Raw genomic sequence first — 27,723 nt, 5'->3', positions numbered from 1 at the left:
CGCTTGCAGCTCCGCCCTGCCGCTGCCTGGTCACCGCTGAAGGCCTCTTCTCTGGCGCCGGAGGTTGTCAGCAGCTGCAGCGCACCCGGGCTGTTCCGTTGCTTCTCCTTGGGTCAGCAACACACTGGCCACCGCAATGCTGCTCAGCGCTCTCGCTACCCCACGCTGGTGAGTAGCAATGTGGGCTTTGGAGGGTGGAATGGCAACTGACTAATAGCGCTAGCGTAGCTCTTATATACTCTAACTAGCGCTGCGCGACCTCCCTGCTTTCCCGCTCTTTGCATGTGCCATGTCTAGCACCTTCTTGCGCTTGAGCCTCCTGTTTCCTGTCACTTATATCTATGTAAAAAAATCAAGCACTGCCATTGCTATAACTCCACCTACCCCCTCACATTCTACACATGTAAATATAACACTACATATAACATTAAATGCATAACTTTACATACAGTTGGTGACCACTTACAGCACAATACAATACAATGCAGGACAAGGATATGGATAATATACATTGCTACATTAGTGACCATAACACCCAAATAAGCAACAGAGCATAAGCAACCAAGTGTTAGGTGCCCTAGTGGGGATAAACAAGTCGATGAAAGTAAAGTAAGGAGCAGCACAAGAGGGTAGAGGACCCTGCTCGTAAAAGCTTACATTCTGAAGGGGAGGGGCAGATAAACAGGGGTGACACAGATGGGGTAGACACGGAGGAAGGATGTAGCAACAAGTTAGGATGCAAGCTGGAAGGCTTTGATGATGTAATGGGTCTTGAGAGCCCGTTTGAAGGATTGTAGAGTGGTGGAGAGTCTGATGGGGAGAGGGAAAGAATTCCAAAGGTGTGGAACAGCACAGGCAAAATCTTGGAGGTGGGAGTAGGAGGAAGTAATCAGTTGGCATGAGAGACAGTGTGTATTTTTTGAACAAAGAGGGCGGACAGGAGAGTGACAGTAGATGAGGTCAGAGATGTAAATGGGAGAGGAATGGGTAAGGGCTTTGTAAGCGATAGTGAGAACCTTGAATTGGGTTCTGAAAGGGAAGGGGCGCTAGTGGAGGGCTTGTAAGAGAGGGGAGGCAGATGTAGAGCGTTTGGAAAGAAGGATGAGGGGATACAGATAGAAACTGGGGAGGCCAGAAAGGAGGAGGTTACAGTAGTCCAATCTGGAGATGACCAATAAGTGTATGAGGGTTTTAGTGGCATCCTGGAAGTCTTCCATACTTCCTGCCCCCTGGCCACAGTGGAATACATAACATGGCATACACCTTATCACAATTGTGTGTGCTGGACATTAACACATCACTATAATCAAGTATTTTAATGTACTCCAGGAGAAATATTATATACTGTAGATTATCAGATTTTCCTCTTCTACTTTGAGAAACTAGTTCTATGAAGAGAATTCCATTCAACATACAGTAGACTCTTATTTTACTTTATAATACTCTGAACGTTCTCTGTACATTAAACATTGAGAAACTGTATAGTAATTATGAAATTAGTGTAATATATTATAGTTATTATCAAGTTTTAAAGCTAAATGTCCTGTTAACAGATTGGATAGTTATTTGATAACTTCACCTTTAATTCATATGAACCACAACTAAGAAAATAGAAAACTTACCACCAAATAATTTTCTGCTTTATGACTACTTCTTTAGATATGGTTAAAATTATTTAAAATAAAATCAATATCCTAAATATAACCAAATTTCACAAGCAAACCAGTTAACTAAAAATTGCAATAAAAATAATTTGAGAAAAAAGTAAAGGAAATGCAAATATAAACAGTAAAGTCTGAAAAAAATAATTCACATAGCTGCCATACACATTAAGCAGACCAGAGAAAGAGAGAGATATTCAAGTTGAAAAACTTTGCACAACAAAAACTTCCTAAAAAATGTTGTAATAATCGGCATAAAATTAGTTTAATTTGATTATTTATGAATTTAGTTATTACATTTTACAATGGGGGCAATTCAAATGTTTTCACCGGTGGCTGTCAGTGCTGGGTAACTGACAGAGCAATTAAAATGTTGCTCCATTCGGGCACGAACAGTCGCCAGTGCCGGCAATTCTTCTTGCCCCTCCTAAGGATGCGAGCAGAAATGTGTGAAAAGTCTGTGGTTTGGGCACCCTAACCTGGACTTTAGACAGGTTTAGCCATTTTAAACTTATTCTAATTGGGCACGACAAGCACCTTAAATAATGGGCGCCACAAGCAATTGAATTGCTGCATTGGGTGCCCATCAATTACCACGACTTAAAAAACAATTGAATCACCCCCCCAAGAGCTTTCCATTCAATTGATTTAATCAAATATTCATTTTCTGTTTCATTGTATATTGTAACATTCATTAATAAATGGTTAACAAATTAATTTATTCTAAATACTTATGTCAGGATGTTTTATTCTTAGAGGCACAAAAGCAGGCTGGCATTGTACATATGTTCTTGTCGTACAGTGGTCTCCAACACTGTTATAGCTTTTATCTTTGACTAAATGATTCATTCATTGATCAATTAGATCAGTGACTCAATTTTAATACACAGGAAATACAATGTTTACAAAAATTTATACATTTTCTGAAATCAACTACAAATGACTAAACACTCTCCCTTACAATCATACAAAAATGATTTATATGTAAAAGCCACACTCAGCCAACATGTATAAAGTAATACTCTGGGCAAATTTTCCTCTTCACAACACCATACAGTATGTGCTAATGTTATCTGAAACAACATGTTTTAAATATGAGTAGTGTTATTGTATTTTTTGTGAAAATTTTGCACAAAGTTAACTTAAAAAAACAAGTTTTTAAAATGTTTTGTAGACTAAAACCTCACCTTTAAGTAACCACATGCTTATTTGCGCTATAAATATTGCATAGCAAGCAACTGATTGTCATAAATGCCATTATATCACAGATATTATGAAACATTTAGACAAGTTAGTCATATAAATTCAGAAATATTGGACATTATTTCAGAGACATTGCATAAATCAGTTATTAAATCCAAATAATTGTTGCTGTTATTTTGTTTCTAGTTACGTTGGATACTGTGAAGAAAGTTTATTTCTAACAGAATTCCTGATAGCATTCTTGACCTCCTGGTTTCTTAGAGTGTAGATAATAGGGTTAAGCAGTGGCGTCAGTACTGTATAGAGCACAGACACTAACTTTTCTGCTAAATAGTTCACCGGTGGCCTCACGTAAATGAATACGTAGGGCCCAAAGAAGAAGGTAACAACCAGGAGGTGGGAAGCACATGTAAAAAAAAGCCTTGTGTCTCCCTTCTGATGAATGAATCTTTAAGATTGCAGTTATGTTGCCGGGGTAGGTGAACAGCAACACCACAAAGCAAGTGAGAGAAATCATCCCACTAATGCAATAAACTAATACTTTTGTTAAATTAAAGTCTTTATGCTGGGTCCTACAACTTACTAGTTGCTGTTCTTTGGTATTTCTTTCTTTACTAAATCTCACTTTATTTACTTACAGTATATCATGGGCATTGTTTCATTTTTATCATACAAGCCACATGTTATCAAATGTGTATGATGTGCATTCAAACATCTCCTTTCCTTTGCAGAGCTGTAATATACCAATCTTGTCATTTATTTATCTTAGAAAATTGAACATTTATTCTCATTACATAAATTCCAGTTAAAAAACACAATACACACAAGTTAATAAAATAAATCATAAAATACACACAAAGACATATACTGTACACAAGATTTAACATTTGTTATTCCTTGAAAATATTAAACAGCTATTAATTTTCAATTGTTCTTCAATGTAAGAAAATAGTGGAAAAAGATCATCAGTATGAGATTCTCTATATCAGCTTTCAAAAAATGATAGTGTTACAGTAAAGTATCTAGTAAATTAAGAACCTTACAAAGCAATGTGGTTAGCAGACACTATGAAGGTGCTTAATGGTAACTAATTTGGTATTTATATGATCTCTAATGGTGCATTTAGGATAAGAAATTCCCTTGGAACATGCTCTCTAGGAATAAAAATAACTGCTTCAACTTCAATAAATGTAAATAATAATAAATATACGTAATAAACTTTCATGTTTTTTGTTAACTGTTTTTAAACATTGTCGAAGCTGGATAATTGCCTGAGACAAGATCAGTTTAAAATTGAAGTGTATGCGACGCCATTTTGCGAATGTAAGCTAGACTCCATTTTAGAAACAAGAATCTGCAAAACGCCATTTTGCGACCAGCGCCATTTTAAGTTACAACTCACGAGCTAAGTACAGATGGCAATGTTTTTGATAATCTACCAAGGGCAACTGGAAAAACAGCATCCTGAGAAAAAGTAAATAGAATAGACAATGCACCAGAATACTGTGAGTGTTTTACATACAAATTGGGAATCCCTGTATGTAGACAAGTATAGTTGTGGCAATTGTAATATAACCAAGGCATTGATCTACACAATTGAATTTGTCTGAATCCTAAACAGGTTTTAGTCCCACACCCAGACAGAATGGCCTCGGCTTCACAGCTGGGGGTAACATATTTGCATTGCAGTCTGAAACTGTGAGTGAGGAATGAGATGTGTGTATGTATGTATGTATGTATGTGTGTATATATATATATATATATATATATGTGTGTATGTACATGTATATATATATATATATATATATGTATATGTTAAGTCCATCATAGATGGAATCTCATGCATAAACACTGCACATTACGCACAATTGAGCTGCTAACATGACGCTCAGTAGCGAATGCACAATATCCTGCATGCGAATGCTGTTTATTAGCCTCATGCGCACGCATCTACCCCAAGTTAACTAGCATCTTTTCCCATATCCCTAATACTTACATAATGCACACTTACACAAAAGGTTCCATAGCTATAAAGTAAAAGATTCAAGTTTTATTCATTTATTACAAATGCTGTGAAATAAAGACTATTTTGGTATCTAAGGTTTAATACATGTTAAGTAAGCCGTGTTTGATATTATACTGATCTGCACTTTATCCACAGCTTCCTATATCAACGGTGTGAAGATCGGAACATGCGTTCGCAACTTATGGACCATAAAGACATAAAGAACCAAAATGTATTTTTGTGCATGCAGGGGAAACAGAGGAGGCAACAAGCTGTTAGAGGATGTTCTGTGTCCATTTGAACCAACCTGTTAAATGCTCTGTAACAGATGCGTCCCCCTTGGGAACCAATGGCATCAGCAACAAGCCTTTCTATTGTGTTGTCTATTTCTGGGGGGTATAAATATGTGTGCTCTTATCCTGGGCTTGAAGTCTTCTTGCTGAATGCTGATTGACGGGGGTTTCTTGCTGATGCCTACATCTGGTCCAGAAGCGCTGCGTATGTATACTGTACTTGGGTCTGTATAATTCCTTTGCGCTAAATTGTACACAGATCATAGCGTGTAACTGACTGTACTTTTACTTGAATAATACTTTGTGCTTTGGAACCACATGTTCTAGGTCTGAAGTCTTTATTTACTGTATGATTGCGTACGCAAAATAACATCATCCTTAGAAGGTATAGGCAGGACATTAGAAGGTATAGGCAGGAGTGTATAGAGGTTCAAATTCAGATTCCTTAACATCATCTTAATCACTCTTAACACTAAAGCTGTAATAATGTTGAAAGATGATTGCAGGTCTCTGTTGACATTATTCATGCAAAATAAACTATTGAGTGATCATAGGGCTAATCATCAGATTGACATTAGCTGGGCAATAGCTATATACAAATGTAATTTGAATTAAAACACCACTAAATTTAAAATATAAGCAGCCCTATGCCAAAGGCTCTACATAATTATTTATGTGGAAAATCTTATATTTTAACAGAATTTGAGTCATTTTTTGGGGACGTGTGGAAGTTTGTACTGTTCCCATTCAGATTGGGTTGTACCAACTAAGCTCTTTCATTGACCCACTGCTGCTTTGTTAAATGTTTTTGTTTCTGACTTTGTGCTTACAATGATGTTAATATAGTAAAGTGATGTTTGATTGATACCTGATATACATTGAGTATTATGAAATGTCTGTAGGAGTTCCATAACTTAAAGTTGAGCTAATAATGTGTATTTAATTTAAGTAGATATATTTTTAAATACATGTCTTTACATTGAAATCACACTCACATCTTGGATTAAATGCCATCCTGAGAGCTGTTACTGTATATGTTGTCATTATTGTCACAGTATTTGGTTTGACAGCAGCTGGGTCTGGTATAATGACACTTGTTCACTTACTGTACATTTACTGTTCATTATTGCATTCAGGGATTTTTTTTATCTTGATTTAGAAAGGAGTAATAAAGAAAAGTACAATATTATGCCTAATTTGAATATATGATTTAACGTATATTTTAAAAGACCAATACATTTAAAATACAAGTTGCCTTAAATAAATAGGCAATGAGTAACATTCACAGCTATATATGCTAGGTCATTTTCATTTGGCAGCTTGCATCTGTGAGCTACATAAGTTACAGCAGTTCATGAATGGTGGCTTCCCCAGGTGGGATCACTGTGTCTCTAACTGCACAGAAGTACAGAGCAGTGTCTTCAGGCTCTGCATAACTCTTCCTCAGACTCGTTGTTCTCTCATCTAGATTTGCTGACATCATAAATGTTCCAGCATCTCTTGTGCCCTCATATCCACTAGCAAGAAATTCAATCCTTCCATGGACATTTTTTTGTACCAGAACATGGCGTCCTTACTGGTAGCATTCTGGTAGCATGAGATTGTGACTTGTTCTCCTTCATTTACTCTGACCTGATGATCCGGGAACACTTTACATTGAGACACACCAAACACTGAAATAAAAGAGAAACATTACTCACTTTGAATCTAATGACAGGGGCCATACTAAGTGAACAAATATATATATTTTTAAATAATATATAATAATATATCTTAAAATACTTGTTAGATGCGGAATGCCTAATAATAAGCTAAGTACAAACAATAAAAAATTATAGATTAATTTGCACACTATAAAACTATTATGGTTCCTGCTATATGGCTCAAAATAAGTACATGAACTAAATACCAAGCAAATAAGGGGAAATTAGATCTTCTGACGTACCTATGAGAAAATGAATAAAACTGAGGTAATTCATGGCAGATGTGAAGCTCTCTTCAAGCTGATCTGCTCTAACTATTGTCTGTATGATGGGTAAAAAGCATTTACTGCTGATCATTTCCTGTCTCCACGAGCACCTCACATGCTGCAGATGCTGTCTTTTACATCAGTCTTATAACTCATCTAATTGTAATCAAATAAACTTTTTAGAGGTTTTACACATGGATTGATAATAGGGAAAGCTAGCAACATATTTTTTCTTTCCTTGTAGGATGTCGCTTTGACAGTGAGCATTCATTAGCACAAGCAACTTAAATTCATCTGCACTTAGTTACTGAAATAGAGACTGTTTCAGCTACATAGATTGTAATGACAAACATTACACATTATACTTTTACTTGAAACTTTTTAATTAGTTTCAATGAACCCTGAATATGTTTGCTGTATAATTGGCTATGAGCTCTAGTTTTACCTTGAAGTTTGACATTTTGCTACTTGCTATTGGCAGTTAGCATTTGCCCCTTATAGTTCGCTGATCACATTCAAGGTTTATCAAACTCATTTTAAGTTAACCATTCAAGGTTAATGTTCACCGAATTTGTTAAAATTTGCTTTATTTTTTTTTAAGCACACTTAATATTTTTAATGAATATAAAAAAATCACAATTCACCATTTGAGATTCACCATTTATGTTTCAATCTCAAAATCCCAAACCATCAAAATTATTAACACACTACTGCAAACTAGCCTGATCACCGCTGAACCTAGTCACCTTTCTAACATTTTTGAGTTATTCTAAAATGACTCATTCCAGAACAGATTTACCATATGAGAGTTGATTGAATTACATGCATAGAGTTTATAAATATATATTCTGAACAGAATTCTCAGTTCATGCTATTTTTGTAGTAATGGTGTTTTTTAGGTATGCACTAAATAATCAAAACAATTAGAGATGGGTGTGCCTATCTTTCAAATAAGTGCATTTTACAGAATATAGGGCCTGATTCAGACCCACTTGCGAGCGGCTGTCCGCTCGCAAGTGGGTCGATGTTGTGCACTGCGCATGCGCACGACGGAGGGAGCTCCGTCGTGCGCATGCGCCAGATGCGACGAGCGAAGGAAAGTCCTTCGCTCGTTGTGTCCGATCAAAGGGGGCGTGCTGTCAATGCCAGAAGCCGGCCCACTGACATCACTAGTGATGTCAGTGGGAGTGATTTTGGCTCTGATAGAGCCAAAATCACTCCAGAGCTTGCGGTTGAAAACCTCAACCGCAGGCTCCGGCTCGCAAATTCGATGGTCGCGATGGTCTCGACCATCGCGACCATCACAATGCACGCTCGTATAGCCTGTGGGTGGTGACCCACAGCTATACGAGCGTCCAGGAGGACGCTCCATGAAAATGGAGCCCGGCCCTCATTCAGAGCGTGCGCTCTGCTCAGAGCGTACGGCTCTGAATGAGGGCCATTGTTTTGGAATCTTTATTTTATTGCATATCAAAATATATTCTTTTGTTTTTTGTCTTTATTATCCCAGTATGCACTGTCTATCAATGATGACTAGAGCCCCAGTGATATCAGCACTGGGATAGTCTTTCCTAAGGTCAAAGCCATTCCTAAGAATTCAACCCATTGGTAAACAGGCTGGGGTGAGTCCCCACATTGCATGTTTCTCTGTTATAGTGGGACCAGTCCAGCCTGTCAAAGCCTGGCGGTGGTTTGGTTTTTGCAGGATACCCCTCTGCTTTACTTGTAACTGTAGTGTCTGTGTATGTGCAGGACCAGCGCTACCACAAGGCAGCTGCCTAGGTTGCCAGCCACTAGAGGGCGCTGTTACATCAGTCTCACACTAAAATGAAGGTGTCAGTTTCTGAAAGAGAGTATGGAGGCAGCTGTGGATCCTATCAGACGCAGCTACTGCTTTTCCCCTGCTCTCTGAGCTGGTCACAGCAGCAGCAGCACTGATAGCACTGACATGTGATAAATTGCTAATCACTGTGTGTACACTGCAGTGCAGCCTGCCCCTGGCTCCGAGTCCCGTCCCCTGCTATCTCCTCCTACCCTCCTCCCTCCCAGCCAGGCTCAAAGACAAGGAGCTGATCTGTGCTGGAAGCTACACACCCTGCATGCTGTGTGAGTTAGAGGAATCCTGGTCTTGTGCTGCTGGTGGTGTGCTGTACCAGTGGGATGTAATCAATAGCCCGGCAGACGAGATGGCAGCCATCGATATACCGCCAGCAGCATACCAACGCTGCTGTCTCTCTTATGATCTAGATACCAGCGTCGGAATCCTGACAGCCGGTATACCGATCATAAGATACCGGACCCAGGTAAGTGCTAGCCGCGTGAGGGAGGGGGTTAGGTTGAGGCACCCCCCCAAGGGAGAGGGGGGTTAGGGTTAGGCACCACTAGGGGGAGGTTAGGGTTAGACACCCCCCGGGAGGGTTATGTTTAGGGTATGGGAAGGGGGGGTTAGGTTTATATGCTGCCGGGTTGACTTAGGGTTAGGAACCACCCTGGGAGTTTTAAGGTTAGGCACCACCAAGGGAGGGTTAGGTTTAGGGGGACAGGGGAGGGTTAGGATACTTACCATCCGGTGTCGCGATCTCCTCCTGTTGGGCTTCCACAGTCGGTATTTCAATCCCATTCCGTGCCAGTGTTAGATGTTAGCTGACACAAACAGTGGAGCACATTTATTAACACATCTGTGCCCGATTGCTTCCTTCCCCCCTCCCTGTTGCTGGAGGAGACTGAGACAAGTGAGTGAGGGCTGAGTGCTCCCAAGCAGACATGTGGGGGGAAGGTAGGGATGAAAACAATAGAGGAAATGTAGGTCCATGCATCTATACTGATACAGTCTCCACATCTCTCCTGCTGGCCTGGAACTACTGATGTGTGTCTTATTCCTGCAGCCATAGAACAAGTTATTTACATACTGTCAGGGTCGGTGCAAGGTTTCAGGGTGCCCTAGACAAAGGATCATAATGCGGCCCTTATAGTGCCCCCAGTAGTAATGCTCCCTGTAGTGCCCCCAGTAGTAATGCTCCCTGCAGTGCCCCCAGTAGTAATGTTTCCTGCAGGGCCCCCAGTAGTAATGCTCCCTGTAGTGCCCCAGTAGTAATGCCCCTTGAAGTGCCCCCAGTAGTAAGGGCCCCTGCAGTGCCCCCAGTTGTAGTGCTCCCAATAGTGCCCCCATATGATGCCCCCAGTAGTAAGGCCCCTGCAGTGCCCCCCTTCCCCCACGCACACACATACACAAAAAAATAGTTACCTTAAACCCTGTTCCAGTGCCTGCTGCCTTCGGCCCCGGCGCCCGCTCCTCGGAACTATGGGAGTGATGTCATGATGTCACTCCCATAGTGCACTGCGGGACCCGTACTCCGGCTGCCGCTGGTGCCGGGAGGGGGGGGGAGAGAGGAACCGGGCGCACACTGTTAACACAATCTCAGCGGGTGCCCGGCAATTTGAGGGTGCAGGGGGTGCGATAGCAACCGCACCTCCTGCACCCTCCATAGGCAGACTCAGAAGCACCCTCCAGAGGCCGGCGCCCCTAGGTAGCTGCCTAAGCTTGCATAGTGGAAGCACCGGCCCTGCATACTGTAAGTGTATTTTTCAAAGTTGTTATCATTGTGATTTATTTTTTTGTGTCAGTGGGGCAGAACAGTGTGTAAGCAGCTTTGTGTTGTACTGTGTTGTTGTGATGTTGCAAGTTTAGAGATGTTTAAGAGAACATCAAGTTAATACAATTACTACTGTATGGTTGACCTTTATGGCAAATGTCTGGCATTTTTCGCAGGCTGAAAGGCTTCTTCTTCTGCAATCCCTTATGACAGCAAAAAGGAGAGGGGGGGAGGAGCAGGTGCACACTATAAGCACTAAGAATACAAAGATCAAAATATCTATAATAGACTGCAATAATTAACATGGTTTTAAATGTAAGGTTTCTTAGTACATGTTTGGCCAAAGATGTTTGCCCACCTACCACGTCACGTTGAACCTTATACAGGTGGGTTCCTAACATCTCTAATACTGACACACTAATTAATTTATCTAGGACTTACCTATCATAGAGCCCATTAGATGTGTGTACTGCAATGCAAGGACCCATACCAGTTAAAATCACCTGGGGCAGGCAGGAAGAGTGCTAGCCCAAAGAAGGGGTCTCACCTTCAAAATGTACCTTAAATACACACACACAGAAAATGGGAGGGGCTAATGGGCTCTATGATAGGTAAGTCCTAGATAAATTAATTAGTGTGTCAGGGGTGTGCACCGGCCACTTTTCGTGTTTTGTGTTTTGGTTTTGGATCTGGATCTTTCTTCGTGTTTTGGATCTGGATTGGTTTTGCCAAAACCACCCTTCCGTGTTTTGGGTTCTGGGTTTTGTGTTTTGGATCTGTATTTTTTTTTTAAAAAGCATAAAAACAGCTAAAATCACAGAATTTGTTGGTTTCTCTGCTCCTATGCTATTATTAACCTCAATAACCTTAATTTCCACTCATTTCCAGTCTATTCTGAACACCTCACACCTCACAATAGTGTTTTCATGTCCAAAAGGTTGCACCGAGGTAGCTGGATGACTATGCTAAGCGACACGAGTGGGCGGCACAAACACGTGACCCATCTAGGAGTGACACTGCAGTGGCAGACAGGATGGCAGTTTGAAAAACTAGGCCCCAAACTGTACATAATGCAAAGAAAAAAAAGAAGTGCAAGATGGAATTGTCCTTGGGCCCTCCCACCCACCCTTATGTTGTATAAACAGGACATGCACACTTTAACAAATCAATCATTTCAGCGCCAGGGTCTGCCACACAACTGTGGCTGAAATGATTGGTTCGTTTGGGCCCCCACAAAACAAGCTGGCAATTAATGTGTCCCTGCACAAACTGGCTCTACGGAGGCAAGATGTCATCCTCATCCTCCTCATCCACCGATTCCTCACCCTCTTCAGTGTGTACATCCTCATCCTCACAAAGTATTAACTCGTCCCCACTTGAATCCACCACCACAGGTCCCTCTGTACCTTCTGGAGGCTGGTCTCCCTGGAAGAGCTGATAATTCATTTTGATGAACATCATCTTCTCCACATTCTGTGGAAGCAACCTCCTACGCCTTTCGCTGACAAGGTTCCCGGCTGCACTAAACACTCTTTCGGAGTACACACTGGAGGGGGGGCAACTCAGGTAAAATAGAGCCAGCTTGTACAGGGGCCTCCAAATTGCCTCTTTTTCCTGCCAGTACAGGTATGGACTGTCTGACATGCCTACTTGGATGCTGTCACCGATGTAATCCTCCACCATTCTGTCAATGGTGACAGTATCATATGCAGTGACAATAGACATGTCAGAAATTGTTGCCAGGTCCTTCAGTCCGGACCAGATGTCCAAACTTGGTCCTGCCTGCCCTGCATCACCGCCAGCGGGTTGCTTAGGATACCTAAGTTTTTTCCTGGCAGCCCCAGTTGCGGGAGAAAATGAAGAAGGAGCCGTTGACGTGTCACGTTCCGCTTCAGCTGACAGTGTGTTCACCAGCAGGTCTTTGCACCTCTGCAGGCTTGTGTCGGCCGGAAAGAGAGACACCACATAGGCTTTAAACCTAGGATCAAGCACGGTGGCCAAAATGTAGTGGTCTGATTTCAACAGATTGACCACCCTGGAATCCTGGCAAAGCGAATGAAGGGCTTCATCCACAAGTCCCACATGCCGAGCGGAATCGCTCCGTCTTAGCTCCTCCTTCACTTTCTCCAGCTGCTTCTGCAAAAGCCTGATGAGGGGAATGACCTGACTCAAGCTGGCTGTGTCTGAACTGACTTCACGTGTGGCAAGTTCGAAGGGCTGGAGAACCTTGCACAACACGGAAATCATTCTCCACTGTGCTTGAGTCAGGTGCATACCCCCTCCTTTGCCTATGTCATAGGTGGATGTATAGGCTTGTATGGCCTTTTGCTGCTCCTCCATCCTCTGAAGCATATAGAGGGTTGAGTTCCACCGCGTCACAACCTCTTGCTTCAGGTGATGGCGGGGCAGGTTCAAGAGTGTTTGCTGGTGCTCCAGTCTTCGGCACGCAGTCGCTGAATGGCGAAAGTGGCCAGAAATTTTTCGGGCCACCCAAAGCGTCTCCTGCACGCCCCTGTCGCTTTTCAGAAAATTCTGCACCACCAAGTTTATTGTGTGAGCAAAACATGGGACGTGCTGGAATTTGCCCAGATGTAATGCCCGCACAATATTGGTGGCGTTGTCAGATATCACAAATCCCCAGGAGAGTCTAAGTGGGGTAAGCCACTGGGCGATGATTTCCCTCAGTTTCTCTAAGAGGTTGTCGGCGGTGTGCCTCTTACTGAAACCGGTGATACACAGCGTAGCCTGCCTTGTAACGAGCTGGCGTTTCTGAGATGCTGCTACTGGTGACGCTGCTGCTGTTGCTGCGTAAGGTGATACATCTACCCAGTGGGCTGTCACAGTCATATAGTCCTTAGTCTGCCCTGTTCCACTTGTCCACATGTCCGTGGTTAAGTGGACATTGTGTACAACGGCATTTTTCAGGACACTGAGGACACTTTTTCTGACGTTTCTGTACAGTCTCGGTATCGCCTGCCTAGTGAAGTGGAATCTAGACGGGATTTGGAACCGGGGACACACTACCTCCATCAATTGTCTAAATCCCACTGCACTAATGGCGGATACCGGACGCACGTCTAACACCAACATAGCAGTCAAGGCCTCAGTTATACGTTTTGCTTCAGGATGACTGCTGTCGTACTTCATCCTCCTCGCTAAGGACTGTTGGAGGGTCAATTGTTTAGTAAAAGTAGTGGTGTTCCTACTTCCTCTCTGGGATGATGAACGACTCCCAGCAGCAGCAACAGCAGCAGCGGCAGCAGTAGGCGTAGCAATGCAGGATCCTCCAGAGGAATCCCGGATAGGAGAGTCAGTCATGCCAGTGACATGGCCTGCAGGACTACTTCCGATCCTGACTAAGGAGGAAATTGACGAGGAGGGAGTTGACGGTGTGGTTTGCAGGCGCTTGGATACAACAGGACAACGGGATTTAGGTGTCCCTGGACTGCTTACGGTCTTAGCCAAAGTTTCTGAACTTGACAGTAACTTTTTATGAACGCGCTGCAGGTGCCGTATAAGGGAGGATGTTCCTAGGTGGTTGACGTCCCTACCCCTACTTATTTCACCTTTACATATGGTACATATGGCAAGACAATTGTTGTCCGGATTTGGATAGAAATATTGCCAGACCAAAGAGGTGGAATGTTTGGTCTTCTGCCCAGGCATGACCGTGATGGGCTTTTTCATCCCACGGACAACAACTGTCTCCCCCGGAGCCTGATTTAAACAAACCACATCACCATCAGAATCCTCCTCGCCAACTTCCTCCTCAGCGCCAGCTACACCAGTATCCTCATCCTGTTGTACTTCAACAGTGACATCTTCAATTTGCATATCAGCAAGTGGACTGTGGGTGCTCCTTTCAGCACTTGCAGGGGGCGTGCAAATGGTGGAAAGAGCCACCTCTTCCCGTCCAGTGCTGGGAAGGTCAGGCATCGCAACCACCACCACACTTGGACTCTCTTTGGGGATTTGTGATATCTTCTTAGAAAGCACAGTTCTTCGCTGTGCTTTTGCCAGCTTAACTCTTTTGATTTTTTTAGTGGGAGGAGTGCTTCCATCGTCATGTGAAGCTGAACCACTAGTCATGAACATACTAGGGATCGACCTTAGCCGTTCCTTGCCACTCCGTGTCGTAAATGGCATATTGGCAAGTTTACGTTTCTCTTCAGCTGATTTAAATGTCTTTTTCAAGGTCATTTTCCTGAACTTTGCCATTTGGGATTGTATGTGCCCTCTACTATGACATTGGGCATCGGCCTTGGCAGACGACGTTGATGGCATGTTATCGTCTATGTCATGACTAGTGGCAGCAGCTTCAGCACTAGGAGGAAGTGGTTCTTGATCTTTCTCTATTTTATTTTTATCGGAGAAAGTTTGGTCCTCCATTTATGTTATATCGATTTGATATATACGTGCGGCTAAACACAGAAAATAAATTTTTTTTTGGTTCGGACTGGAGTGTACTTTGTGGGTTACAGCACCCTTTAACGGTCAAGCCAGCCGGCCCTTTACTTATGACACAGGCGCACGCTTGGCACTACTTTGTTGATGCACGTGCGGCTACTGCGCACACAATTCACAAACACAGAAAATAATTTTTTTTTTGGTTTGGACTGGAGTGTACTTTCGGGGGTTACAGCACCCTTTAACGGTCAAGCCAGCCGGCCCTTTACTTATGACACAGGCGCACGCTTGGCACTACTTTGTTGATGCACGTGCGGCTACTGCGCACACAATTCACAAACACAGAAAATAATTTTTTTTTTGGTTTGGACTGGAGTGTACTTTCGGGGGTTACAGCACCCTTAACGGTCAAGCCAGCCGGCCCTTTACTTATGACACAGGCGCACGCTTGGCACTACTTTGTTGATGCACGTGCGGCTACTGCGCACACAATTCACAAACACAGAAAATAATTTTTTTTTTGGTTTGGACTGGAGTGTACTTGGGGGTTACAGCACCCTTTAACGGTCAAGCCAGCCGGCCCTTTACTTATGACACAGGCGCACGCTTGGCACTACTTTGTTGATGCACGTGCGACTACTGCGCACACAATTCACAAACACAGAAAATAATATTTTTTTTGGTTTGGACTGGAGTGTACTTTCGGGGGTTACAGCACCCTTAACGGTCAAGCCAGCCGGCCCTTTACTTATGACACAGGCGCACGCTTGGCACTACTTTGTTGATGCACGTGCGGCTACTGCGCACACAATTCACAAACACAGAAAATAATTTTTTTTTTGGTTTGGACTGGAGTGTACTTTCGGGGGTTACAGCACCCTTAACGGTCAAGCCAGCCGGCCCTTTACTTATGACACAGGCGCACGCTTGGCACTACTTTGTTGATGCACGTGCGACTACTGCGCACACAATTCACAAACACAGAAAATAATATTTTTTTTGGTTTGGACTGGAGTGTACTTTCGGGGGTTACAGCACCCTTAACGGTCAAGCCAGCCGGCCCTTTACTTATGACACAGGCGCACGCTTGGCACTACTTTGTTGATGCACGTGCGGCTACTGCGCACACAATTCACAAACACAGAAAATAATTTTTTTTTTGGTTTGGACTGGAGTGTACTTTCGGGGGTTACAGCACCCTTAACGGTCAAGCCAGCCGGCCCTTTACTTATGACACAGGCGCACGCTTGGCACTACTTTGTTGATGCACGTGCGACTACTGCGCACACAATTCACAAACACAGAAAATAATATTTTTTTTGGTTTGGACTGGAGTGTACTTTCGGGGGTTACAGCACCCTTAACGGTCAAGCCAGCCGGCCCTTTACTTATGACACAGGCGCACGCTTGGCACTACTTTGTTGATGCACGTGCGGCTACTGCGCACACAATTCACAAACACAGAAAATAATTTTTTTTTTGGTTTGGACTGGAGTGTACTTTCGGGGGTTACAGCACCCTTAACGGTCAAGCCAGCCGGCCCTTTACTTATGACACAGGCGCACGCTTGGCACTACTTTGTTGATGCACGTGCGGCTACTGCGCACACAATTCACAAACACAGAAAATAATTTTTTTTTTGGTTTGGACTGGAGTGTACTTTCGGGGGTTACAGCACCCTTAACGGTCAAGCCAGCCGGCCCTTTACTTATGACACAGGCGCACGCTTGGCACTACTTTGTTGATGCACGTGCGGCTACTGCGCACACAATTCACAAACACAGAAAATATATTATTTTTTTAGCACTTGGGGGGAGCACCCCTGATGGACAGAGCACCCCCTGGACAACACTACAGCACTCCTTTAGGACTGGGACACTGCACAGGACTTTGGAGTGGACACAGCCCCTATGGAGAACTGACTGCACAACACAGTCCAGCCAGCCCCTATGGACTTTGAAGTAGTGGACACAGCCCCTATTAACAACAGCAGCACAGCACAACACAGCCAGCCCCTATGGACTTTGAAGTAGTGGACAACAGCAGCACTACACTACACTACACTACACAGCCCTAACTCCCACCCTCCCTCTTCACTGTCCACAGCCGAGTGAGAAAATGGCGCCGACGTGTGTACCTTATATAGGATCCAAAACCCGCGAGACTCGGAAGGCGGGAAGATGACGTTTTGCCTCGATTTCAGATCCGAGTCAGGCGGGAAAAGTCGAGCCTGACTCGGATCGGACTCGGATCGGGGGGGCTCGGGGGGGTTCGGATTTCAGAAATCCGAACCCGCTCACCCCTAATATATATATATATATATATATATATATACACATCATAATGCTATTGGCTAATTAACTATTGAAAACATGCTTTATTGAAAAAATATTAATTCCTTTTCTCCCGAGATAGCGACAGCTGAAGAAGGATTGCTACGCGATGTCATCCTGTGCATGAGCCAGCAAATCGTTTGTCCCCATAAATCTGGCAAAATAACAAGGAGGTTTTTTCTCCATTTGAAAAATAGACTCAGTAATGGTAAACAAGAAAAGAGAATGGGATGTTCTCACAGAAAATGTCATACAGTTTTAGTATATGTTAGTTGTAAGCACTGAGGGCTCTATTTACTACAATCCGCATATTGAATGCGGATTGTAGTGTGATATTACCGAGTGAATTCGCATTGCGAATTCAGGCAATATCACAGGGATTTACTATAAATCCCTTGCAGGGACAGAGCTTGCGATAAAGCTCTGTCCCTGCGGATCCCATCCGCACTCTAGTCGCGGTATTTTCGGAAAAAATACCGCGACTAAGAGCCCGCGCATGCGCCGACCGACCACCGCTACTACCCCCCCACCGGTGCTAAGCCCCACCCCTGGCCCTAAGCCCCGCCCCCCTCCGTGATCATGGACCCCCGCGACCCCCCCTCCCTTCTTTACACTTACCTGCACCTCCTGGCCTCCGGTGATCTTCTCCGGGCTTCCCGATCAGGTGATCTCCCATACTGCACTGGGACCCGATCACCTGATGACCGGGCCCCAGTGCACTGTGGGAGACCAGCTGACCGGAGAGGAGCCATCACCGGAGGCCCGATCACCGGTCCCTGGATTCAGGTAAGTAAAAAAAAAATGTTTAATTTTTTTTTTCTTTTTTTTACAGTAATCAGCTTGCGGTCTGCTTAGACCACATAGCTGATTACTGGTACCGGCTCCCGCCTCTGCTCTCCCCGTTAGAGCAGAGTGGGAGCCCGGTAACCGGGGGAGACCCTGGATAACGCCACCTCCAGGTGGCGTTATTATCACAGGGCTTCTCCCGGTATTTTTTTACAAATTATTTTTAGTAACTATGGTCGGATCACATTTCCCATTACAATTATGGGAAATGCGATCTGCTTTACTAAAAATAAGTGATACTAGGGGTTGGAGTAGAATTTTACTAATTCTACTCCAATTGCCCTGTAATAACTACAGGTGAAACTAAAATAATGTGAAAAGGGTGTGAAAACACGCTTTTTCACTTTATTTTAGTAAAAATAATGTTAATAAATAGAGCCCTAATACTTTTTATTTTGCACCTTACATACTAATAAACACAGATAGAGGATATTGTACAGGAAACACCATGGAACTCACACACTGTGCCACTCAAGGCACAATAATACACTCCAGTGTCTGTCATGCTGACATCAGAAACTGTCAAGGAGATGAACTTCTTCTTTGTGTCATGCTTTGCTGAAAACTTTGTAGTAGATTTGACTTCTTCTGATGTTCCAAAACTTCTTAGGATGTACAGGGGGCTTTTGCCAGGATACTGAACATACCAAAAGAGATAGGGAGAGCTATCTGTTGTATCATATTCACATTCTAGAGTGATCAGCGCTTTTGTTTCTACACTTACTGCTGGTTTTGACTGTGTGACACTCTCTGCTCTACAGATTCCTGTTGTAAATGAGAGAATGAGAATTATGTAATAGACAGTGAGAAATAAGCTTTGCTATAAATCAGCTTTAATATGCAATTACCTGATAAGGAAATATAAATCATGGTACGTAGCCAGAATGTCATTGTAGAAGAAATCATGTGTGAGCAGTTTGCACTAGATAGGTGTCACTACTGTTACACTGTACTAAAGACAAAATACTCATAGAGGGACAGGATTAGGGAGGAACTAAATGTGACTTTACTGTACAAAACATGAGGCACATTAGTTTCACATACTGTATCCTCCAGGTCTGAAAACAAATTACGAAGTCATTTCACCACTAATGCATTGGAACAAGATAATGAAGCTCTTATCCCAATACTGTGTAAAACATATTAGATATACCATTAACTTGTTCCTAATTATCAGATTACATTGGGAAAGTTTAAATGAACCTGTTTTCTTCTGACTCTTGTCACCAATTTGTCACTTACTGTTTTTGTCGTTTCTCGCTAAATTTGACCCTGATCATGACATTTCTGAAATTTACTGTAACTTATAATGTTTTAACTGCCACTGGGGTTCAGATACTTTTGGGAGCACTTGTGTGGGATAGAGTAGGGTGCCTTTAGTGTGATTTATTCATCATGACCAGGCTTGACCATTTAAAGTGAAGTTCATATGTGTCCAGCTACATCGTTGCTGCGTACGCAGCAAATCGTGGAATGCATGGTGCAAAGCGTGGGTCCGCAAGCGGATACACGCACTTCGATCGCACTCGCGCCTCCATGGGATTGCATGGTGTGATCGCAGTGTACGCCATAGCGTACCATAGCATATGCTGCTGCGGGTAATCCTATGGTGCAATGCCTACTCACGTTTGTAGCGCGATCGACAAAGATGTAGCTGGACACATCTGTAAGTCCCACAAAATGTTACTGGGAATTCTGAGTTTTTGACTAGAAAATTTCTGAAATTTTGAGTTTGAAATGAGGAAATCTATAATATGAAAGTGGAGACGTTGCTTGTCACATTTGTGTATAAGACCACCTCAAAACCTTAGTCATACAATCAGGGCCGGCTCCAGGGTTATTCGCACCCTGTGCCGACTGGGTGTACAGTGCTACTTATACGCTTGCGACTAAAAAATGCATGCCCCTTAAGTGATGTTATTTGAGGGCGTGCCCGCATGGCATGCCTCCCGTGTAACATCAGGCTGGGGGAAGCCCAACACTTGTCACTACCTGGGCTTCCCCCAGCCCTCTCCCGGCACTGAATGGATTCCGCACGCATGCGCACAGCATCCATTCAGTCTCCAGGGTCCAGCACCACCGCACAGCTGCGGTGGTGGGGGTACCCAACCTCTCGACCAGACCACCTGCAGGCCACTTCAGCCCAGGGGTGGAACAGCAGGACAGTGCTGTCCCGCTGAAATCGGAATGTTGGGGAGGGGTGTGCCCTGTATGGGGTGGCGCCCCTGTTCGACCGCACTGGTCGAACACCCCAAGAGCTGGCCCTGCATACAATGGTATGGTCTGTTATTGTAGTGTGTATACTGTATGTGTTTGGTGGAACAGACATTGTTTAATGTAATTTCATGATTAGTTATCACAGTTTTCCAAAAACATGGAATCATATCCTTATACTATTATAAAATGATTATGAATCATATTATAAAATGTGCTTTGCTCTCAGTATTTATGGAAAAACACCATATACAGCTCACTGTCTGCTGAGGTTGATATTGTAAAATTGATTAAAAAAAAACTTTATGACATGAGTATATATGGTGTTAAAGTTAAATGAAACTTCATTTGTATTGCCTTAAATAATTACTGAATGTCTGTTCAAAATAAATTGCCTTTAGTTAATTCTTGCAGTGACCAAAAGGATAGTGAGGGGTTAATTACAGAAGTGAAGGAAAAAACAATATGGTTTTTCTGAACCATGTCTAACATCACCTGATGGTCTCGAAAAGTACACATAATGGCCTTGGCTTACCTTATCTGTTTGAGGTTACCTAGACTTGGGTCATCAGTGTCATAGACGTCACAGAAAGGACCTGTTTTCTCTCTCATGAGCCCCTAGACCAAACCCCATGAACATATATTGTTTCTCCCCTTGTACTCCTTTATTCATACATATGCAAATTAAATGTATGTATTATGATGGCAAATGTAACATCCTCTGTTAATAATATGTTAATGATGTGTATTTAATATTTTACAATCTGTACAGAATTCATCTAGATTTCTCATATTTAAAGACTTTATGTCACTGTGTGCAAATTATTGTGGAAAGGTCTCTTTAAATGTTTTTATCACAATCTGACTGAAGAAATTGACTTAATAATAACATACATAGGACATTTATTAGTTTATTTATTTGTTTATTTACCTTAATAGGAACTAGTTCCGTTTTAGAATAAGATGATCTGGGGCCTGGGGATATAGTATGCTATGGACCACCATCCCAGACTAAATGTGAAATGTACATAATGTGGCACTATATGTAGTGATCCTGTCGCATGCACTTCTTTTCTGGTCCTGAGGCACATTCTGCCACCAACTTTCACATATGTATCCCCAAAGGTATGGCTAGAAGCAATTTTAGGATAATGGTTGGACCTCTTTGATATTTAAATGAAAGTATTGCCTCTGTGATGAGGAGGTAAATATACTCAAGAGTCTTACTATAATGAATACAGCTAGTAGGTGACAAGATGGATATGACCAGCTTTTTCACTAGCTGTGAACCTATGTACAATAGCACAGCTCCATGTGAAAAGTCCAGGTCAAAACCAAATCAATATGGTATCAGCTGTGAGAGTTTTCAGTTTTTCTATGAGACGCCGAAGAAGATGTAGGCACTGTACTGTAAATGTGAGACTCTAGCACTCACAGCCACAGACAATGGTAGAAGCTGATGTAAATGTCCAATGCAGGTTCTCCTCAATAGATACCACAGAGCCAGAGATGTACTCAAATAAAATGAAGTTCTCAAAACCAAGATAAATAGTAATAATGGATTAGCGCATTTAATTGGTCTCAATATATTTATATCAGATATCCTTTTGTTAGTTATATTTACAAGTTTACCCTTTATAGTAGTGCCTACAAGAGTGCTTTTTTAAAATACATATGTACCTCCACTTTCCTGCTGCTTGTCACATATGACACATACACTTCTCCCACTTTTCACATACAGTATAACTTGTTACAATTTCAGGGGATGGGATCATATGTAACAAGGGGAGATTTACGGAGGAGCATATTTAACATGGGAGAGAGGGGAGTGAGTATATGGCACATTGAGGACACTTAGAAAACTGTATTGAATTCTCCTGCCCAATCTTTCAGCTTTGACTACTTACTACACTGCTGTTAGCTGTATCCTGGAATGCTGTAGCATTTTTTAGAAAAGGAATATGTACTATCCAACTCCTAAAAATCTGAGCAGCGAATATACAGTCTACGGCTGGGTACACACTAGATGATGTGTACCCAGGCCAATCTCAGCAGCGATGGGACCCGGCGGGGGAGGCGGTATCTGCAAGTGCATACACACTTGCTGATGCATGCAGCGATGGAGTGATGGCGGGGGCCATACTGCATTCGGCAGCATGGCCTTTGCTAACGACATCGCCCTTTGGGCCCTGCATGTAGAGCCGATGGAGGATGACGCTGACAATGTGCGGGATCGTGCATCGTCAGCGACATAGCGGGTACTCACTAGACAATGTGCCCAATATGTCGCTCTGATCCACCAGATAGGATGTCAGCTAATGTGTACCCTGCATAAGCCTCCATCTCCCACAACCACAAAGTATAGTAACTGGAAATGGGAGCAGGTAATCAGTGTGGATGAGAGATGAGTGATGTTGGAAGAATCAGAGAGGTCATGTTGGGAGATTTTTCAAGACAAGCAAAGAAATGTATCTTTCTTAATGCAGTTTCATGTACAGTCTTGTGTGTTTGTTAAAGTATTTATTTAGTAAAAAATGGGCAGCCATAGTAGGGAACATCACAATGGAGAAAATTATGGTTACAGGAAGACCAGTAAGAAGGGCATTGCAATAGTCAGTGTGGAGATAATGAGTGCTTTATTTACAGTTTTTTCAAAGTCTTGTGACAGATACATGTATGTAACAAGATTTATGTACAGATTGGATATGCAGAGCAAAGGACCACTTTGGTTTACTGTCCTGTCGTTATTGAGATGTCAGATAGGCAGCTTCTGTTAGTTGGTGGGATTATTATTAGCTCAGTTTTTTTAAAGAGTTTGAGGTAGCAAGAGAACATCAAAGATGAAATGACAGAGAGACATTCTGAAATGTCAGACAACACAGATGTTGAGATGATAGATAAATTTAGGTATCATCCGCATAATAATGATACTGAAAACTACTGTAAAGTTTCAATATATTCCAAGCACAAGTGGTCTAGCCAGAGCAGAGTAGGGGGTCTTGGATTAAGCTTTGTGGTTTTTCCACTGATAACTGAAGTGGAAAGAAGTTTGATCCAGAAAAATATGGATGGAGTGATATGATAAGTAGGATGACAACTAGGAACTGACAGTGTCCTGAAGACTATGGTATGTTGTGTTTGTTAGAGAAGTGAGTGCTCAAAACTGTTAAATGCACAAAAGATGTGCAGCAGAACTTGAAGAGAGTTGTGTGCATTAGAATTAGCAGTGATCAAATCACTTAATCGATCGAAGGTGGCAGAGGGTGCAGGAGATGTTTGTTGCTAGAAGAAAAGACTATCATTTCATGTTGAATTTTGACAACCCTATGTTTGCAAAGCAAAATCTTGGGATTGATGGTAGCCGGGATTGTTGTTTTGTGAAGTTTGGTCAGATATTGACATGTATTAAAGAGGTAATTGGGGGTAGAAGATTAAGAATGCTGAGTGGAGATTGGAAGTATGTTTGTTTGGCAGGGTTCAGAACATGGAAATAGTAGATATTAAGAATTAGAACAATGTATGAGACTTTCACCAGTCAACATTCCAAGAAAAAGATAATATATGGACTGTGCTACTTGGTATTTGTTATATAGTAAATATGCTTGATTGAGATAATAAAAGGCTTCTCTTAACTAAACAGCATTTATTCAACAGACACAAAAACACATTAAGCATAAAATGTGTCCCATATCACAACAAAATACAAAGTAGACATAGTATCCAGTTAGTCGAGCTGCAAAAATATAATGAGAGCTCATGTACCCACTTAATAAAATGTACTTAAAATTTCAATCCAAAAAAGGAATCAAGAATTATACTACTTCAATTGCTTAAAGGTTCCTTTTATGGCCATGTTAATTGGTATAAACTGAAGATATGCTCACCAGCAATAGCAGCCATTAGTAATGTCTCTCCATCTTGTGTTTTAAATAATTGAATGTCTCAGGTACCGGCAGGGTCATATATGGGAGCAGTGCTAACCAAGCTGTAAAGCGGCAGTAATGTAGCTTTCGTCCCCTGGTGCACACGGAGACAGCAGCATTGCACTTTCACAGTATGTCCATCTGCTATATGATGAAGCTGCTGGTTTGGATAGATTCCTGCAGTAGCTTTAGGCAGACTGCAGTTGAGCAATAAGGAATCCCAAACACGGTAACACTATACACCCTTGGACCGAGTGGTGTAGGATTAGAGCTCAGAGAGCAGCTCTAATTGGAATTAGCCCTTTGTTGACATGTTTGCTCCTTCTCCTCCTGTTGCACTTCTACAGTAGCATCTACATTTTCTATGTCATTATCATTACTTTAACTGCTTCTCAACCTCACATTTGCAGAAGGTGCAGGAATGGTGGAAGGTGGCTTCTCTATGATTACAGCGTCAGAAATGGCACACTTACACATATCACTCGTGGACACACTCAGAGTCTCCTCAGGGATTTGTGAGGTTTGTGAGCACACAATTAGTTCTTCAGCCTTAGTTTTCATTGTACACTGCTTTGACTGTGTTAAAGGTGAAAAAGTATAGACTAATGGCCTTATTCAACTTTGGACGGGATTGCAAAGCTGCTCGCAAGCAACTTTGAAATTATGTCTGTGCAGATATGGTAATGCACAGGAGGCATCATGCCTCCTGCTGCATTACTTATCTGAGCTGCATTAACCAATGCAACATTGGATGATCTGCAGAACATTGGCCGGCTAAGGTGACCCATGGGGTCATGCAGCAGGCCGCCGCAGTTGAGAGGAAGAAGCCAGGAAATCTCCATCAGCCAACAGAGATCATGGCCTCTTCCCTCCCTCCCAACAAAAGGTGACATACCTCCGTTTCGGGAAACAGAGGCCATTGCCACCCCCTCCCCACCCACAAATGGCAGCAGACTGTCAATCATGACAGTCTGCTGCCAGTCTACGTGTGGGATCGCAGACCCGTTCTGCACATGCACTGAACAGGTCAGGCATCTGCAAGGAGAAGGTAGTGCATTTCAGTTTACAGTAGATGTCTGATTGTGTTTGGCACTGGCTTCTGTAACAGGCATTCTAGGGCATGAAACAGCTGTAGCAGGACCACCACTCTCAAAGAAAGGCCATGGTCTGAGCCTTTCCTTGCCACTGCGTCTGGTGGTTGGCATGCTGGCAATTTTATATTTTTCGGCAATAAATATTCCCATTATTGTTTGAGGTGAATTTATTTCTTAAAAATTGTAAAATATTGTCTCAGGTGCCCTTCTTTCCCCTCGATCAGCATTAGTAGATATTGAAGTACTTTCATGACTGGCAGCAGCCGCAGCACTAATACTGGGTTGCTGCTCCTGCTCTTCTATCAACTGATCCATGATTGGTTTTATTTTTGACACCTGCCAATAATTTTTTTTACACTTGAGAATTGTTTTGGGGTGCAAGATGATGGGCAGACATACCGCATATACTGACGCTTACACAGGAAAAGTAACACACTATTTAAATTGTTTGAAAATAATGTCTTTGCTTTTTTAAACACAGACAATATTGGCAATTGTTTGCATGCAATTATAGGAACAGGTCTTTGGGCTCTATTTACTACAATCCACATATTGAATGCAGATTGTTGTGTGATATTATCGACTAAATTTGCATTGCGTATTCAGGCAATATCACAGGGATTTACTATAAAGCTCTCTGCAATAAAGCTCTCTCCTTGCGAATCCCCTCCGCACACTAGTCATGGTATTTTTGCAAAAAATACCGTGACAAAGTGCCCACGCATGCGCCGACCGGCCGCTGCTGCTACCCCCCCGGCGCTAAGCCCCGCCCCCTGCAATTGCAGACACCCCGCAATCGTGGACCCCCCGCAACCGCCCCTCTCCCTTAATTACACTTACCTGCATGATCCGGGCCTCCGGTGATGTCATCCAAGCCTCCGATCAGGTGATCTCCCATACTGCACTGGGGCCCAATCACCTGATGACCGGGCCGCAGTGCACTATGTTAGACCAGCTGACCAGAGTAGAGACATCACTGGAGGCCCGATCACCGGTCCCTGGAGTCAGGTAAGTAAAAAAAAATTTGACAATTTTTTTTTTTACAGTAATCAGCTTGCGGTCTGTTTAGACCACACAGCTAATTACTGGGACCGGCTCCCAGCTCTGCTCTGCCTGTTAGAGCAGAGTAGGAGGCCGGTAACTGGGGGAGAATCTGGATAACACCACCTCCAGAAGGAGTTATTATCACAGGGCTTTCCTCTGTATTTTTTTACAATTTATTTTTAGTAACTTTGGTCAGATCAGATTTCCCATTACAATTATGGGAAATGCGATCTGCTTACTAAAATTAAGTGATACTTAGGGGTTGGAGTAGAATTTTACGAATTCTACTCCAATTGCCCTATAGTAACTGCAGGTGATACTAAAATAATGTGAAAAGGTTGTGAAAACCCTTTTTCACTTTATTTTAGTAAAAATAATGTTAATAAATAGAGCCCTTTGTGAGAATTGTTTTGAGGTGCAGATTAAGGGTGGTACACCACAACACACACCTTCGCTTACACTGGAAGGATAACACACTATGCAATTTTTTTTTGCACTAATGGCAATGTTTTTTAGGCACAGACAAAACTGGCAATTGTTTGCATGAACTTGGAGGAAACGGTATTTTTGAGAATTGTTTTGGGGTGAAGATTAAGTGTGGGACATACACCGTCACACCGTCACACTGGAAGGATAAAACACTATGCAATTTTTTTAAATAAAGACAACACTAGCAATTGTTTGCAATCACTTGGAGGAACAAATCTCTGTGAGATTTGTTTTGGGGGGCAGATTAAGGTTTGGAAACCATTGCATACACCATCTCTTACACTGAAAGGATAACACACTATTTAATTTTTTTGGAAATAATGTTTTAGTGTTTTTAGAGACAGACAACACTGGCAATTGTTTGCATACACTTAGAGGAACAGGTCTCTGTGAGAATTGTAAATAATATATTTAAATATTTGATCTTATATATATATATACAGTATATATGTTCAAAAGGTGTGAGACCTTGGCGCCGTCTTGCACCTCTTTTTTTTCTTTGCATTATGTACTGTTTGGGGCCTAGTTTTTCAAAGGGCCATCCTGTCTGCCACTGCAGTGTCACTCCTAGATGGGCCACGTGTTTGTGCTGCCCACTCGTGTCGCTTAGCATAGTCATCCAGCTACCTCGGTGCAACCTTTTGGACAT

The sequence above is a fragment of the Taudactylus pleione genome, unplaced genomic scaffold (assembly GCF_031769625.1).
Source record: "Taudactylus pleione unplaced genomic scaffold, aTauple2 ptg000095l, whole genome shotgun sequence".
Classification (NCBI taxonomy): Eukaryota; Metazoa; Chordata; class Amphibia; order Anura; family Myobatrachidae; genus Taudactylus; species Taudactylus pleione.
The sequence above is the reverse complement of the archived record's forward strand: the minus strand, read 5'-3'. Positions refer to the sequence as shown.